A 13,111-nucleotide genomic window follows, 5' to 3' on the forward strand; every position below is an offset into this window, starting at 1 on the left:
CAGCAGTTACACATGTCTGTGCCATGGGAAACATTTCTCTGGGGTGTTGTGAACACACATCTATGTTTTCCCTCAGATAGGCCACAAACAAGAGACCAAAGGATGATTATACCCAAACCAGTTTTGGTGAACCTGTAATGGGGTTTTAGGAGTAACCAACTACAATCAAACTCCAGATACTTAGGCCATCTAGTGGGCATTTTCAACTTTGTGCTTGCCTTACCTTTGTGCATCTGGCTTATGTGGGATGTATAGAGTCAAATATGGGTCCTTAGGCTTTGCAGGCAAGTGCCTTAACCACTAAGCCAGCTCTGCAGTCTCTGTGTCTGTTTTTAAACAAATAATTGGATAAACCACACTGAGAAGGATAATTTAAAAACCATCACATTTTATTCAGAAATATATGGAGTAGGAGGAAGTAGGGAGGTTGGAGAAGAGAGGTAGAGAAAGTGGATATGCCCATGTGGTGTGGGGAGAGGGAGAATAGTTTAGAACTGAACAAGGAAGACATTGGTCATGGACACAAAAATGTGAAAGGGATTTTTCTTAAAAGAGGCTAACTTTCAAAGAAATCAAAAAATAATAAAAATAGTAACCCAAAACTATCCCTTCCTACTCTGGCAGCCAAAGCATTGAGGTGTGTGCAGAGTTGGGAAGGAAGCTTCCCTCTATGAACCTAGATAAAAGATTTGGAGTCAGGGTCCTGGAAGAGGTTGGCACACTTGTGTAAGCTGTGAAAGCCAATTGGCCTGAGTACAGAGAAGGAGAACACCCACTTCTGGGTGGGGTACATACTCCAGAGAGAGATTTGATTGGGTGAGAAAAGTAGCCACTGAATTCCAGCTTAAGGACATGGACTGAGATGAGGAAGAAGCCACAGACCAAGACAGAATTACTCTCATCAACATTCCCCCAGCTATCTGCCTAATGACTGTGCTATCTAACTAGATCCCACTCAATCCCATGAGTTTATAGATCATGGGTGACTCAAGGGCAGCTGCATTGCCACAAAGGCCCACCCCATCCTGTATGGCGACCTCATGTAAACTGTATCATGGAATCCCCTACCTCATAATCAAGAAGTTGATACTCAACTTTTAGAGAATTATTAAAAGTTGAGGAGCTGGAAGCTGTAAATAAATTATCAAAATGTCTGGAAAATGTCTCCCTGTGTCATTAATCCTAATATCAATTTTTCTTTTGGTCTTTTTCTTTAGAATTAATTAGTACAATGTATCAACAGTATACTTTATGGAAAAAAGAATATATATATATGTCTATCTTTGGTTCTTTGTTTTTCAAGATAAGGTCTCACCCTAGTTCAGGCTGACCTACAATTCACTATATAGTCTCAGGCTGGCTTCAAATTCATGGCAATCCTCTTATCTCTGCCTCTGAGTGCTGGAATTAAAGGCATACACCACTATGTCTGGCTCTGGAATGATGGTTTTTAAAGATATCTTTAAGTTAAATTAAATTAGTATTAAATTAGTTTCAAGATTGTTAACTATAGAAAATATATTGAGAGTTTCCAGTAGAGAGAATAGGGGATTCTATCTAAAATAGATAAATGTTTTTTGAGCTGCAAATTTAGAAGCTTTATCCTATCATGGTATCAAACTCCAGTCATTTTAAGGAAACTTGCAACTTTGAAAATGAAGACTAAAAAGCCATGATAAGAAAACATGATTTTATTGAAAGAATTGAGAAAAATGTGCAGGGTGGGAAATGTTGAACATCTGGTAAGTCAAAGAATTTCTGAATGCAAGAACTAACTCTAAAAATTGAGGTTGTTTTCCCTTTATAGAAAGTTGGCCTTATATTTTTCTGGGTGCAGGTTTGGAACTGCCAAGCCTGGGAGAATTATTGTTTAGTTTTCTTGTGACTTTTGACCTGCAGCAATCTGGCTGCACTGAGACAACAGCACCTACACAACGGCACGGGAATGCTGTCTAGGTCCTGTCAGGGTCTCGACTTTCCTCTGCCACTGACATTAATGATGTGAGCATTTTGCTTTTTAGAAGATACCAGTTGATCACTCATTACCTTGTGAAGGTGCAGATGAACCCCTCACAGTAAAATAATGAGGGACTGTTGACCAGAGGCAAGTTATTATTAATTTCTACTAATGGACATCAATGTTCTGCAGAGGCAAGAGAGATGGACACTGTTATATTAACAGGGTGGCATTCATGACAGACAAGTTTGCAATCACCTGTGTGTGTCCTTGCTTTGTAGGACACCTCTCAATAACCTCTTTACTTTATTTTCTTTTGTTGAAATGTACGAAGACCGTTATAATTCTATTTGGTGGCATGTGACCTTTGAAATGGTCTTGTGTGTCTTGCACTTAAAACTCTGGGGCTGAAACAGAACACTGTTTTCTGTGACTTATAGTGACATGGGAGGAAGATTAGCTCTCTTACCATAATTATTCACTATTTTGCAGATGCTTAAGCTGGATTTTAACTGATTAGAAGGAATAAAAGGACATTTTGAGCAAAATACTGATTCATTATTCTTATTTTAGAATACTTTTGTGTTTGGGAAAGTCAAAATACATTTGTGAATTATTATTATTATGTGGTCATTACTTTTGAGGTATTAGAAACTACCTCTCATTTTTATGAAGCTTTAAAAAATGTTCGGGCTGGAGAGATGGCTTAGCAATTAAGCGCTTGCCTGTGAAGCCTAAGGACCCCGGTTCGAGGCTCGGTTCCCCAGATCCCATGTTAGCCAGATGCACAAGGGGGCGCATGCGTCTGGAGTTCGTTTGCAGAGGCTGGAAGCCCTGGCACGCCCATTCTCTCTCTCTCCCTCTATCTGTCTTTCTCTCTGTGTCTGTCGCTCTCAAATAAATAAATTAAAAAAAAAATGTTTGAGAGCATTAGACTTGCTGTTTGAAACAAAGTCTTAACTTTAATCCTAAACCTTTCTACTACTCATGCTTTCTTCCATTCATGTCTATTCTCTGCTCCTAGATTTATTTTCTTCAACAGGGCTATAAAAACTGTCTGCTCTGTACTAGTCTTCTGCTTATCTCCCCAGGCAGCTTTGGTCCATAATTGGTCTAATAGATAGACAGTTCTCAAAGGAAGAGATACAAATAGCCAATAAATGTTTGAAACAATGAACATCCTTAGCCATAAATGCAAGTGAAAACTACAATATGAGTCAGTCTCACTCTAGTTAGAATGGTTATCACAAAGGAAACAAATGAAAATAGATTCTGCTAAATATGTGGGGAAACAGGAGTCTACACACTGCTGGTGGGAATTTAAATTAGTCTAGTCACAATGGGAATCAGTATGTAGGCATGTCAAAAAAAAAACCAAAAACCTGGAAGTACAACTATCATATGGCCAAACTATACCACTCCTGGATATACTTTCAAAAAGTTCTTTGTCAGCCTATCACTGAGATTCTTGCACATCCGTGTTTATTACTGCATTGTTGATAATAGTGAAGATATGGACCTAGTATTGACACATATCCACAGATGAATGGATAAAAATTGTAGACTATTTAAACAATAGCATTTTACTCAGCCACAAATAAAAATAAACATGCCATTTGATGAAAGATCAATGCAACTTGAGAATATTTTATTAATTGAAATAAGTAAAACTCAGTAAGACAAATATCACATTTTGTCTCAGATGTTAAATGTGTACATGTGTAATAAAAAGAGAAAAGAGACTATAAGAGGGAATAAAGAGATGTAAAGGGAGGTCAAGTGGAACAGAAGAAATTAATGGTATATAAATGACATAAATACAGGAGGGACTCAAAGTGAGAAACAGGACAAGGAAGAAGAGGAAGGAGGAATAGGGAAGGACAGTGAGGGGTAAATAACAAAGTGTTATGAGATATATATGGGAAAATGGCACAATAAAACCCACTACTTTGAATCCTAACTAAAATTTGTAATCAAGAAATTAGAAAATGTGTGTAATATCCATTAATATTCTTTTAATCAATTTCTTGGTCTTTGCTTTGAATTTTTGCCAAAATCATAGAGGTAGTCTGTCAGACATAGGCAGGGCCCTGGGTTAAAGCAAACCTACCACTGTCTGTCATGAAGGCCCCAGGCTATGGAGAGGTCACACCTGAACTGCCTGCCATATCTAGGGGACCAGACCCACAGGGGAGCTCCTCCCCCCATTCTTGGGGGTCACAGTGTGCCTGGGTTCCCTGGACAAAATATCAGACCCCGATATTGGCAGGAAGTAAGGCCACTCCTTCTCCAAGCATGGGATACCTGGACATTCAGATAAGGCTTAGACTTTGCCCACAACCCTATAGCCTTTGGCCAGTTGCTTAGGAAACTCCTTATATTGTATCAGACAGCACTTTTGCAAAGCCCATCCCCTATACCATTGCCTAGTGCTGGAATGGAATGTCCCTATATGCTAATTGGGCATAAACAAGCAACCTTGTACATCCAATCCCCTTAGGACCCTCAACTGCTGATAAACCCATTTCCCTGACAACTAACCAAGAGTTGTTCACAGAAACTGTCTCCCAAGAGTGATTCTTGCATATTCACCACCATGCTTGCCTGTGACACCTTGCAGGACCATGTCGGGCCCAAGGACCCAGGAACCCACAGTAGTAATGAATAGAATCTCCATCTTCATATGTTAAAACTTGAAGTTAAGGTCCAATATCCAGTATCTTCTATGCATATAAATAGGGAGAATTATAATAAAATCCTTAGTATGTTGAAGGTTTGAGAGATTTGAGGGAAGGAAAACTGAAAATAAATATAAGGGACAATTATTTATTCTGCCCAAGAGAAATGATTATAGTCATAATATTATTTCATTCTAACTAAACAAAGGATTTTACATGCTCTTATTATGGGTAAAAGATGAAAGCTTATAGTAATGGATATGTCAGCTACCCTGATGAATTTGATCAACAGGGATATGTTCAAACCTCACACATACCCCTAAATATGCATAGGTGCCAATTTAAAAGAAATTGAAAAGATAAGATGACAGAAATAAATTTGTTGTAAATTTGTCATTTAATTTTGGGAGACAGAGGAATTATGGGTCATATTTATGAAAATGGTTTTTGTTTTGACTTCATATTATATAGAATATCTATGTGAGAAAATAGAAAAGTAAATGATCAATAAATAGAACTAATATTTGAAATCAATTTTGTTAATTATAAAAACAAAATTAGGAAACAAAAAAGGCACATGATAAAATGAGAGAAAAATAAAATCAATTATATAAAGCATTAAACTAAAAAGGAACAAATCAAACTCTTACACTAGAAGACAAAAATTATGTTGCTTTCAAGTAGCCGGATGAAAACAAGCTTATACAGAAGGTTGAAAACATAGAGTCAATTGCAAACAAAAATTAATGACTGGGGATGATAATAATGTAAAATATAGATTGGTATCAATAAAAACAGAATATATTAAAGAGGAAATTAGGCAAAATATGTACATCCCAGGTTGACATAAAATGCATCATTGTGATTTGCAGAATTATGCTCTTCCTAATTAATAAAGTCATTGAAATCAATCACTAATATGCATGTTGATGGTGGGTACATAATGGCACTAATCATCTATTTTGGAAATGCTATGATTCATTTCTTCTATCTGTCATTATTTTCTTCATCTTGGCATAAGGATTTATGTCCAAAATTTATAATATAGAAATAGATAATTCCCTTGATCAATATTTCAGCTGACTTAATGGATTAAATGGTAAAAATATAATATATTTTGCCTTTAAATTGTGCTCTAAATTACACAGCAGTCTAATAACACATGTCTCATAAATCAATGCAAAATGAGACTTTCTAAATAAGAATTTGATTGACCCTTTTCCCCCAATAGTTCAGTATTCTCATACATTTTCTAACTTGAGCTGAAATTCAATTGTGACCATTTAATTTATGATTGAGTCACTTTGTGTTTTGAATAATAGTTCTATCAGGCACTGCATTGAAATCAGGGAACATTTCAATGAAACCTATTTCTTTAGTCTGAGGGAGCTAAGATTTTCTTTTTAGATGTGCTCTCAAAAGTTGACTCAATTATATGTGGCAATGGGGGAAAGAGTTCAGAGAATATGAAAATGCACAAAAATGTCTGGCTCACTATAAACAGAAGTAGGAGGAAGAAAAGTTCATGAGGCTGTGAGATATAAGGTTATTTTGCTGGCCTAATAGACTGGGTGAACATGGCTACACATGGAAGAATGAAGTCAGGGAGGGCAGAAAAGGATTGAAACCAAGCATGTCCCTGTTGGATTTGATAAGACTGAAGGTGAGAAAGTTTTTGTCTAAAGTAATGAAATTCCATTTCATTCACAATAAATTTTAGGGCCCCAAATGAGATTTCTTTAACAATAAAATATTAATGGATAGCACAATTTTTAAGCTGAATTGATAAATTAGCTTTGAATATTTTAATCTGCCTATGGGACATGAATATGAAATGCTTGTTATAGACTTATTAGGGATTTTACTCACAAGTCAATAGGGATAGCGAAGACTACTTTAGATACATGGTTCCCAAGCTGATGGATGAACTTTGAGGGCTGTATGTGTCAGTACTTGTTAGCTAATTTGATAGTGTTTGCTTGGAAAGGTCTTCTGATGGCTTGGTACTAAGGATAGTGCTCTTGGACACAGATATTGGGGCTTTATAAGAGGTCGTAGGTCATTTAAGATATACCTTTGGCAGAGATAGTCACACTTCAGCCCTTTCCTTTTCCTATTTTGCTGTGGGTCACATAGTTAGCAACTTTGCTCTGTCACATGCCCTATCAGGGTGTGTTGACTCATTAGAAACCATTCTCAACAGGCCAACTAGAGACTAGAAGCTAAAGGTCCAGGAGTAATCTGAGTTGGATTCCTTGCTCACTGATGGCCAGCATCCTCGTTGTTTAAGCCACCGACCCAGGTACTCTTCTATGGCTAATCAGACTTATACAGGAGCAAAACGTGTCCAGAACTGAGATGTGTGTCTAATAAACATACTTCTAAGAAACCTAAGCATAGCTAAATGAAAGACATCTACTTACATGCTTATTCACAGTCCTTGGTACAGTGAATCTTCTCAAGGGTAGAAAGAATTAAGGCAAACATATTTTTTTCTAAGAAGAACATTTTGAGGCTGAGGTAGAGTGATTTTAAATCCAGTGATTCACATTTGTTTTCCAGTACAGTTCACCTTGAGTTATGTTTGTGCTTAGGTCAAAAGCTGTAAAAGAGGTCTAATAGGTTTTAAGAAGTGATTTAACAACCATTGTTCAAAAGCTATAAAAGAAGTCCAGTGGTATTTAAAAAGTCATTTAACACCTTTTAGATGTTTTTTTTTTTCATATATTCTATGCTCTAAGCAGAATGGTTGAAGAATTAGATAGTACAAGGTCTTTCTCTTGATAATTTCACAGCAGCCTTGCATCATGTCAGCAAACTCTGACTTCAGTATTATAAGATACTAGTATAACTGCAGGCTTTTATACAGATGTGGAAGGGGGAAGTTCTGGTAGATAAAAAGAGGCTGCTAAACTAATTCAATAAAGCAAATGTAATATTTTGTAGCAGAAATTTTGAAAAAAAAATAATTGGCATTTAAAAAAATAGAACAAAATATAACTCTTCTGCTCAATTCAGGTGTTGGGATTTGTTTTCCTTCCTATGACTGCATGGAAAACATTGAGGACTATTCTAGGAATTGAAAAGAAAGGAAATAGACTAAAGATGATTAGACCTGTACTTTCAGACTGACTCCTCCTCACTGCCTGTTTGAGACATGTGTTCAAAAAGACGTCTAAAAAATGTGTTTTAAGGGCTTAGCTGATGTATCAGCAGTTAAAGGTGCTTGCTTACCAAGCCTGCAAGCCTGGTCCTAATCCCTCATATCCACGTAAAGACAGATGCACAAAGTGGCACATGCATCTGTAGTTCATTTAAAATGGCAAAAGGTCCTGGAACTTGCACTCTCTCTCCTTGAAAATAAATAAATAAAAATATTTAAACATTTTGTTGATCATCTTTATACATACAGACAATAAACCATTATCATAATCACCTCCCTTCAACCTCACTTTTCCTCTGCCCCTATTCCTCCTCTACTGGATCTCTTCTTTCCAAGTAGTCTCTCTTCTTTTTTGATGTCATAATTTTTTTCCTCCTGTTATACAGGTCTTCTGTGGATAGCATCAGCTAATGTGAGATCATGAAAATCAAGCCCATTTTGTGACTGGAATACAGTGCACTCCTGACTTTCCTTTGGTCCTTACATTCTTTCAGTCACCTCTTCTGCAATGTCTCTCAGACCTGGAGGGTGAAATAGAGATGCCACTGCTGAACACTTCACTATCATTTTTTCTCAGCATTCTAATGAGTGGTCAACACCATCTGAAAAGAGAAGCTTCTTTAACCAAAAGTGAGAGTAGCTTTAATATATGGCATAAACATTAGTGTTGAGAGGGCAGTTTGGTGTGTATAATAAAACCATTTAGCCAGACACCAGTAATAGTTTCCCTTTTAGGGCTTATAACATCCCCAGTCATAGGCTTTTAATTAGGTTTGTAGTACCAGGCAGGAATTCCCTCCTGTGGAGCAGATCTCAAATCCAATGAGAGCAGTTGGTTCCCTCCATGAAAGACAAGCCACCATTGCACCCATTCAAACATTTGGCCTAGGTCACCAAATGTAAAGTTTATAGGGTCCACTGCTAGTGAAGACTACTGATGACTCTTTCCCCAACAAGCTGCAAATGTCTTTCCAGAATCCTGACAGGTAGTCAATAGAAAGGAGGCTTCTAGTTCAGTTTCAGTTTGATTTCTCAGTGTTCTACAGTCCTACTATGTGGAATCTTCAGCAGTAGGCATAAGGCACACTTTTAACAGTTCAGAGATACAGGTATTTTATTTGTAAAATCGAGATATTACTATCCATAATTATTTTAAATCACTTCTAGGTCTAACACAAATTTCAGTTATCTCAGAAGCAGAAACCCGATTACTCAAATGAAGTCTACAAACAGCACAATTTTTCAGTTTATTGAAATTCTAGATTCACACATCACAGAGAAGATTAATGCTCATAAGAGATGGATGAGGACTTCTCTTTTTGCTCCTTATTTTTCTTAGCAAATCCAAATTCTATTTTATGATCTTTCATTTACCTTGTGGTCTATGAGAGACATCAACTTCAAAAAAATATGTTGTCAATAAAAAAACTATAATAACAGAATAAAAAATATCAATATGAAGAAATTCTGGGGGTTGCTGGAGGGCTTAAGGGACAAGGGAAAAAAGTAGGGGAAGTTAAATCTATAAGAGTATATATGACAATGCTATAAAAGACATTACTTTGGGGCTGGAGAGATGGCTTAGCAGTTAAGCGCTTGCCTGGGAAGCCTAAAGACCCTGGTTTGAGGCTCGGTTTCCCAGGTCCCATGTTAGCCAGATGCACAAGGGGGCGCATGCACCTGGAGTTCATTTGCAGAGGCTGGAAGCCCTGGCATGCCCATTCCCTCTCTCTCCCTCTATCTGTCTTTCTCTCTGTGTCTGTCGCTCTCAAATAAATAAATAAATAAAAATAAAAAAATAAAAAAGACATTACTTTGTATATTAATTAAAAATATAGAAAAAATGAAGAATTTCTGTTTTACCTAGGATAGAAGCAGAAGAGATTGGGATTGTTTAAATGTGGATACAAAGAAAAAAAACTAAGCCAAGTGTGGTGCATGCCTTTAATCCCAGCACTTGGGAGGCAGAGATAGGAAGATTGCTGTGAATTCCAGGCCACCATAAGGCTACGTAGTGAATTCCAGGTCAGCCTGAGCTAGAGCAAGACCCTACCTCAAAAAAAAAAAAAAAAAAAAAAAAACTATAATAAAGCTGAATGTGGTGGCATACGTCTTTAATCCCAGCTCACAGGAGGCAGAGGTAGGAGAATCACCATGAGTTCGAGGCCAGCCTCAGAGTACATAGTGAATTCCTGGTCAATCTGGGCTAGAGCGAGACCCTGTCTTGAACTCCCTCACCCCCCCCCAAAAAAGAAAAAAACAACTATAATAGAATGGAAATATGAAGTGTGAAAAAGAAAGTACATCAGAGAGTCCTTTTGTTATCCAGGCGTTTGGACACATGAACATCTCAGTGGTGTTTACAGACAGACTCCTGAGTGCAGAGAAAAAGTATCCACAATAAGTTGAATGGATGGCATTATACTTCTGGAGGTAAATAATATTCCCAATAAAAATTCTACTGGATCTATTTACATGTATTTTGAAATAAGGAAGATTAATTTTCCAAAAGACTAAGCCTTATAGCTGCCTTGGAATAATGAAAAACATCCTATGTGACTGTATAAGCATATGGTTACAAATCATCATGTGCGTTGAAACCTCTTATTCTCTTCTTTTAAAGTTAAATAATAAAGCCAGGTTTGGTGACACATGCCTGTAATACTAGCATTTAGGAGGCAGAGACAGGAGGATCAGACATAAAAGCCAGCCTTGGCTGCAAAGTGAGTTCCAGACTAGTCTGAGCTACATAAGACTTGGTCTTGCATAATAAATAAATTAACAATAAAACAAATAAATGTAATAAACTTTTATTTCTGACTTTTTTTTTAAGAGCTTCACACTGTAACTCATTGGCCTAGACCATTCTGTGTAGTATAGGATAGTAGCAGCAATTCTCCTTAGCCTGCTGAGTCCTAAGATCACAGACTTGAGCCACCATGTATGACTTACCTCTGAAATAAAGTATTCCTGTTTAACTTACCTAATGTTTTCTTATCATTTAGGAGAAATTTCAAAAGAAAATTTAAAAGTATCTTATAGTTATTTCTGTGAAATTGAAGGAGTTTGTTGAGGTAAATTACTTCTCAAACACAGCATGATTATAATAAACCCTCATAAGTTACCCTATGGATGCTTTCTAAGCATTTTGGTTTCTGTACTTACAAACTTGTACATACCTGAGCCTGATAGCAACATAGGCCTACTACCTTATCAAACTTTATGTCAAATGGCAGCAATGATTTGAAGTTAATTTGGATCAAATTGTGGGTTATGTGTATCTGATTGAAGGTTATAAGGTATGTTCTACAACTTAAATGTCATTTTATGAAAGCTATATCCTTTTTGTTTGTTTGTTTGCATTGGTACTGGAGACTGAACCTGAAGCCTTGCAAATACAGAAATCAAATCAAAACAAAACAAAAACCCAAGCATTCCACTACTGAGCTGTTGCCCTAGACCTTGTGAGTTTTATGCCCAGTCCTTGCATAATTTTGATTTTCAAGATATTTACAAAAAATATCTTTCCACTTGCTTATGTGACAACTTTTGGTATTAAGAAATTAGGAAGAATGATGTTTTGAGCTATCTATACTGCTAAAATTTAAGAAATTGTCAGGACAGCACATGGGAGACAGATTTTTCATGTATGAAGCATTCAGTGACTCCCTGCCATTCATAGGATGTTCTGCTTTTGACTTTATAGTTTAGGACAGATTGTAACAACAGAGGCAGGACTTAATGCTCAATTTTAACCCACTCCTTCCCTTCACAGATCAATATGCTGAGATTCAGAGGGCTTGCACAGGACCATAATTAGAAAAGTCAGAATGAAAAATGTAGTATGATTTACAATGCTGGACTCAATCAGATTGGATCCTTCCACTACAGAATGCTTCTTTAAACAATCTGCTATTACCTACTGACTGAAAAGGGCATATGAAATGTTGTTTTCAGTCTCCATAAATTAAAAGATAGTCACTTCCCAGTTTAAAAATATTCAGCAGAGCAAAAATACAAATGCATGGACAAATAAAATAGCAACTACTTTATAATACTTACTTCCTTAATTAGTTATTTAAGTACATTATAAGCATTTTAGGATAAAATAATATATTTACTCAGAACCTTGTAGAATTCACATACTCAAAAATTTATCTATCCCTTTATATCTCCTGATGAAAACTCATGTTGTGAGAATATGATACCAATGTAGAACAGTGAGAATGAAGAGAATTTTATTCATTTTTATTCCATATTTCCTAGATAAGGGAACATATCTCTAAAGATGTTCACCAGCTGTGGCAGTAGGTAAAATACTCCAGAAATACGTGCTTTCTCATTTGATGTTTATTTCTGTGTCTTATCTCTTTGACATTGAGTGGAATTCCTTCAGGAGCAAGGTATCCACAGATAAAACCTACAATACATGCCTATAAGTTCACGACCTTTTCTCCTTCATTTAAAGTGCACTCAGGGTGAATTTAGTCTTACAGTCACACCACTCAAACTTCTGTTCTAAGTGGTATGGTTATGGAGGAAAAGGGTATTTCAGAAATTCTAACATTGGGATCAGTTCACTCAGTTAGTAGATGTTAAAATTCTTCAAAAACATATCTGGTAAATTTTACATAACTCCTTAACAAAACAATTTTGCCTTTAGGCTTTTAAACTGAATATATGATATTAGGTTTCTGGACATCAAATTTTGTTTATAAACTTTCCAAGTTTTGGATGTATTAACTGTGGCTGTGAGCTTCCAGTGTTTTCTTAACTTTATCTTTTGGGTCTACTGTGGTATCATGGGACACTTTCAGACATTACACACATTCTCACTGTAATTTTTAGCATTGTGCTGAATCACATTTGCCGATATTCTAAAAAGTGGTTTAGCTTTATTTCCAGTTTATCCTGTACTGGCAGTAGAGGATCATATCCATCACAATGTGTTGAAGTGGGATTTTTATGGTCCACATAAAATTCTTTCCAAGCATCTCTGGCAGGGAATTATTTTTGTCCAGGCTATTCTTGCCCTTGAATCAGGACTATTACATCTCCAGTGAAAAATTGAAATGCTATCTGCAATACTTCTGACTGTAATTTTTATTCTAGTGATTTTTGTTGTTGTTGTTGAGGTTTGTATTGATATTTTGAGAGTCACAAGGTTTATATTGATTTTTAATCTACCATTTCAGTTTGTAATGTTTTTTTATGCACCTCAGGAAACCAAAACTGTTTTCTAAATTACTTAAAGCAATTAATATATTTCAAATATATGGCATCTAAAAAGGACTTATAAGATTGACAGTAACA

The sequence above is a fragment of the Jaculus jaculus genome, chromosome 1 (genome assembly GCF_020740685.1).
Source record: "Jaculus jaculus isolate mJacJac1 chromosome 1, mJacJac1.mat.Y.cur, whole genome shotgun sequence".
Lineage (NCBI taxonomy): Eukaryota > Metazoa > Chordata > Mammalia > Rodentia > Dipodidae > Jaculus > Jaculus jaculus.